We start from the raw sequence: 5,919 nt of genomic DNA, 5'->3' as shown, positions 1-5,919 counted from the left end.
GAAATCCTTTTGCTGCATACCATAGGGTTTGGGTCGTCATGTCTTCATTGTCATTTGTTTCTAGGTATTTTTTTGTTTATTCTTTGATTTCCTCATTGATGTCTCGGTTATTTAGTAGCGTAATGTTTAACCGCCGTATGTTTGTACTTTTTACAGTTTTTTTTCCTGTAATTGATAGCTAGCCTCATAGCATTGTGGTCAGAAAAGATACTTGATACAATTTCAATTTTCTTTAATTTACCAAGGCTTGATTTGTGACCCAAGATATGATCTATCCTGGAGAATGTTCCATGAGCACTTGAGAAGAAAGTATATTGTGTTGTTTTTGGATGGAATGTCCTATAAATATCAATTAGGTCCATCTAGTTTAATATGTCATTTAAAGCTTGTGTTTCCTTATTTATTTTCATTTTGGATGAACGGTCCATTGGTGAAAGTGGGGTGTTAAAATCCCCTACTATGATTGTGTTACAGTTGATTTCTCATTTTATGGCTGTTAGTATTTGCCTTATGTATTGAGGTGCTCCTATTTTGGGTGCATATATATTTACAATTGTTATATCTTCTTGGATTCATCCCTTGATCATTATGTGGTGTCCTGCCTTGTCTCTTTTAATGGTCTTTATTTTAAAGTCTATTTTATCTGATATGAGAATTGCTACTCCAGCTTTCTTTTGATTTCCATTTGCATGGGATATCTTTTTTCCTCCCTTCACTTTCAGTCTGTGTTTCCATAGGTTTGAAGTGGGTCTCTTGTAGACAGTATATATATGGGTCTTGTTGTGGTATCCATTTAGCCAGTCTATTTCTTTTGGCTGGAGCATTTTATCCATTTACATTTAAGGTAATTATTGATATGTATGTTCCTAGTACCAGTTTCTTAATTGTTTTGGGTTTGTTTTTGTAGGTCTTTCCCTTCTCTTGTGTTTCCTGCTAGAGAATTTCCTTTAACATTTGTTGTAAAGATGGTTTGGTGGTGCTGAATTCTCTTAACTTTTGATTTTGTGTAAAAGTTTTAATTTCTCCATTGAATCTGAATGAGATCCTTGCTGGCTAGAATAATCTTGGTTGTAGGTTTTACCCTTTCATCACTTTAAATATGTCCTGCCACTCCCTTCTGGCTTGCAGAATTTCTGCTGAAAGCTCAGCTGTTAACCTTCTGGGGATTCCCTATGTTATTTGTTGTTATTTTTATGTTATTTGTTGCTTGTCCCTTGTTGTTTTTTATATATTTTCTTTGTATTTAGTTTTTAATAGTTTGATTAATATGTATCTTGGCATGTTCTCCTTGAATTTTTCCTCCATGGGACTCTCTGAGCTTCCTGAACTTGATTGACTATTTCCTTTCCCATGTTAGGGAAGTTTTCAGGGATAATATCTTCATATACTTCCTCAGTCCCTTTTTTCTTTCTCTTCTTCTTCTGGGACCCTGATAATTCTAATGTTGGTACATTTAATGTTGTTCCAGACATCTCTGAGACTGTCCTCAGTTCTTTTCATTCTTTTTTCTTTATTCTGCTCAGCCATAGTTATTTGCCCCATTTTATCTTCCAGGTCACTTATCCGTTCTTCTGCCTCAGTTATTCTGCTTTGATTCCTTCTAGAGATTTTTAAATTTCATTTATTGTGTTGTTCATCATGGTTTGCTTACTCTTAATTCTTCTAGGTCCTTGTTAAACGTTTCTTGCATTTTCTCCTTTCTATTTCCTAGATTTTGGATCATCTTTACTGTGATTACTCTGAATTCTTTTTCAGGTAGACTACCTATTTCCTCTTTATTTGTTTGGTCTGGTGGGTTTTTACCTTGCTCCTTCATCTGCTGCATATTCCTCTGTCTTCTTATTTTGTTTAACTTACTGTGCTTGGGGTCTCCTTTTTGCAAGCTGCAGGTTCATAGCTCCCATTGCTTTTGGTGTCTGTCCCCAGTGGGTGAGGTTGGTTCAGGTTTCTGTAGGCTTCCTGGTGGAGGGGACTACTACCTGTGTTCTGGTGGATTGGGCTGGATCTTTCCTTTCTGATGGGCAGGGCCGCATCCAGTGGTGTGTTTTGGGAGTCTGTGAATTTAGGATGATTTTTGGCCGTCTCCCTGCTAATGGGTGTGGTTATGTTCCTGTCTTGCTAGTTGTTTGGCATGGGGTATCAAGTGCTGGAGTCTGCTGGCCGTTGGGTGGAGTTGGGTCTTAGCATTGAGACGGAGATCTCTGGGGGACTTCTCACTGATTGATATTACATGGGGCTGAGGGGTCTCTGGGGGTCCAATGTCCTGAACTTACCTCTCCCACCTCAGAGGCTCAGGCCTGGCACCAGACCAGAGCACAAAGACCCTGTCAGCCACACGGGTGGAAATACCTTTGCTCATGATTCTTGCATGTTCCTTGCCTGTGAACAGAAGAGACTTGTGACCTGCACCTTTTTTTTTTTTTTTTTTTTTTTTGCAGTACGCGGGACTCTCACTGTTGTGGCCTCCCCCGTTGTGGAGCACAGGCTCCGGACGCGCAGGTTCAGCGGCCATGGCTCGTGGGCCTAGCCGCTCAGCGACGTGGGATCCTCCCAGACCGGGGCACGAACCCGTGTCCCCTGCATCGGCAGGTGGACTCTCAACCACTGCGCCACCAGGGAAGCCCGACCTGCAGCTTTTAAGACATGTTGTTCTCTACACCTTCCCGCCAGAATCTTAAAACTTTATGTAGAGGCTTTAACTGGGTTTCAGTCACATATTCAGTGTCAATGGTCTGAACACCCCCTTACTCTCTTCTTTTTTTTGTGGGGGGGATATTTTGATTGATGTTTTAATCTCCTCATGAGTGATTGGTCTATTTAGACTTTCTATTTCTTCCTGATTAAGTCTTGGAAAGTTGTATGATTCTATGTTTTATACATTTCCTCCTAGGTTGTCCAATTTGTGGGCATATAGCTTTTCATAGTATTCTCTTTTAATCCTTTGTGTTTCTGTGTATTTATCTGAGCCTTATCTCTCTTATACTTAGGGAGTCTAGCTAAAGGTTTGGGTTTGTCAGTTTTTTTGTTTTTTGTTTTTTTTCTGTGATACGCGGGCCTCCCACTGCTGCAGCCCCCAACCCCCGTTGTGGAGCACAGGCTCTGGACGCACAGGCCCAGAGGCCATGGCTCACAGGCCCAGCCACTCTGCTGCACGTGGGATCCTCCTGTACTGAGGCACGAACCTGCAACCCCTGTATCGGCAGGTGGACTATCAACCACTGCACCACCAGGGAAGCCCTGGGTTTGTCAGTTTTGATTACCTTTTCAAAGATCAGCTCTTAGTTTCATTGATCTTTTGTACTGTTGTTCTAGTCTCTATTTCAGTTTTTTCTGCTGTGATATTTATTATTTCCTTCCTCCTACTGACTTTGCACTTCATTTGTTCTTCTTTTCCTAGTTCCTTTAGGGTTAAATTGTTTATTTGAGATTTTTCTTGTTTCTTATAAGTTGCATTTGCTATCAAGTTCCCTTTAGTACTACTTTTGCTGCATCCCATAGGTTTTGGTATGTCATATTTTCATTTATATTTGTCTTCAGATATTTTTTGGCGTCTCCTTTGATTTCTTCATTAACCCAATAGTTGTTCAGTACCATGTTGTTTAGTCTTACATATCTGTGATATTTCCAACTTTCTTTTTGTAGTTGATTTCTAATTTCATACCATCGTGGTCAGAAAAGATGATTGATATAATTTCAATCTTCTTAAACTTCCTGAGACTTTTTTTGTGTCCCAGCACACAGCCTGTCCTTGAGAATGTTTCATGTGCACTTGAGAAGAATGTCTATTCTGCTGCATTTTGATTGATTTTTCTGTGTAAATTTCTTAAGTCCATCGGTATAATGTTTCCTTTAAGGCTGCTGTTATCCTGTTGACTTTCTGTCTGATGATTTATCCATTGATGGAAGTGGGATGTTAAAGTATTCTATTATTACAATGTTGCTGTCAATTTCTCCCTTTAGGTCTGCTGATAACTTCTTAATATGTTTTGTTGCTCCAATGTTGGGTTCATTTATATTAATAGCTGTTATGCCTTTGATGAATTGTCCCTTTTATCATTAATACTGCTCATCTTTGTCTCTTGTAACTTTTTGCTTTTTGTCTATATTGTCTGATATAATTATGGCTATACCAGCTTTCCTTGGGTGCCATTTTCTTGGAGTATTATCTTCCATCCCTTCACTTTTAGCTTATTTTTAGCTTTAGAGCTGAGATGAGTCTCTTGTAGGCAGCATGTAGTTGGTCCTTTTTTTTTTTTAAATCCATCCAGCCACTCTGTGTCTTTTGATTAATAAATTTAGTCCATTTACAATTAGGGTGATTATTGACAAATGAGAACTCAGTATTGCCATTTTATGTTTTGTTTTCTGGTTGCTCTATATCTCAATTGTTTCTTTTTTCCCTTGTTCCTGTCTGCCATTTTAGTTTGGTAGTTTTCTATGAAGTTTTTCTGTTTCCGTTTAAAAAATTTTTGTGTCTGTTCTAGATTTATATTTTGTTGTTACCGTGAAGTTTGTATCAAACATCTCATAGAAAAAATAGTACTTTTTCTGCTGAAAGTATCGTATCTTCACTTGGCTTTATGGGTCCCAACATTTTCCTCTTCCCCTTTTATGTTTTCATTGTCTGAAATTATCCCTTTTGATATTATTAATTCATTACTAAATTGAAATATCTATAGTTATTGTTATTGCCTTTTCCCCTTCAACCTTTATGCTGTAATTGCTTAACAACTAATTCTGATATAGAGTTGCAATTTTATGATTTCACCTGTCTATTTGTCACCCTATTCAAAACTTTGTGCAATGTTGCCTTTTTGTTTTAGGTAGAAAAATTCCTTTCAACATTTCTTGTAAGGCAGATCGAGTGGTATGAACTTCCTCAGCTTTTGTCTGGGAAAGCCTTTATTTTCCCTTCATATCTGAATGATAACTCTGCTGAGTACAGTATTTTTGGCTGACAGTTTTTATCTCTCAATATTTTGAGAATGCCATTCCACTCTTTCCTGGCCTGTAGAGTCTCCTGAGAACTCTGCTTTTAGTCTAATGGAGGTTCCTTTGTAGGTTACCGTACATTTTTCCTGGTTACTTAAAAATGTTTTTCAATGACTTTTTTTTCAAATTATTTTTGGCTGCATTGGGTCTTAGTTGCTGCATGCAGGCTTTTCTCTAGTTGCGGTGAGTGGGGGCTACTCTTCACTGTGGCTTGTGGATTCCAGAGCGCAGGCGCTGCAGCCATGGCACACGGGCTCAGTTGCTCTGCCACATGTGGGATCCTCCTGGACCAGGGCACAAATCCACGTTCCCTGTGCTGGCAGGTGGACTCTCAACCACTGCGCCACCAGGGAGGCCCTTTTTCATTGACTTTTGACAGTTTTAATATAATGTGTCTTGCAGAAGATCTTTTCATGTTGAGATAATTGTGTTCTTTTAGCTTCATGGACTTGTACATTCAGTTCCTTCCCCAGGCTTGGGAAATTCTCAGCTATTATTTCTTTACAGAAACTCTTCTCCCTTCTCTTTCTCTTCTCCTTCTGGGATACCCATTGTCCTATGTTACCCTTCTTAACTGAGTCAAATATTTCTTGTAGAATTTCTTTATTTTCTAAAGCTCTTAATTCTCTCTCCTCTGCTACCTGTATTATTTCTAGATTTCTATCTTCTCTTTTTCTAATTTTCTCTTCCATATATTCTGCTCTATTTCCAGTGCTTTCTAATGCATTATTTATCTTGATTATTGAGTTCTTCAGCTCCAGAATTTCTGTTTGGTTCCTGTTTTGAGCTTTAATGTCTTTGGTAAAGTATTCCTTTTATTGATTAATTTTATTCCTGAGCTCATTGAACTTCCTTTCTGAGTTTTCTTGTAGCTCCTGAATTTCTTCATGACAGCTCTTTTGAATCCTTTATCAGTTAGACCACAAC

This window comes from Hyperoodon ampullatus (assembly GCF_949752795.1).
Source record: "Hyperoodon ampullatus genome assembly, chromosome: 17".
Classification (NCBI taxonomy): Eukaryota; Metazoa; Chordata; class Mammalia; order Artiodactyla; family Ziphiidae; genus Hyperoodon; species Hyperoodon ampullatus.
The sequence above is the reverse complement of the archived record's forward strand: the minus strand, read 5'-3'. Positions refer to the sequence as shown.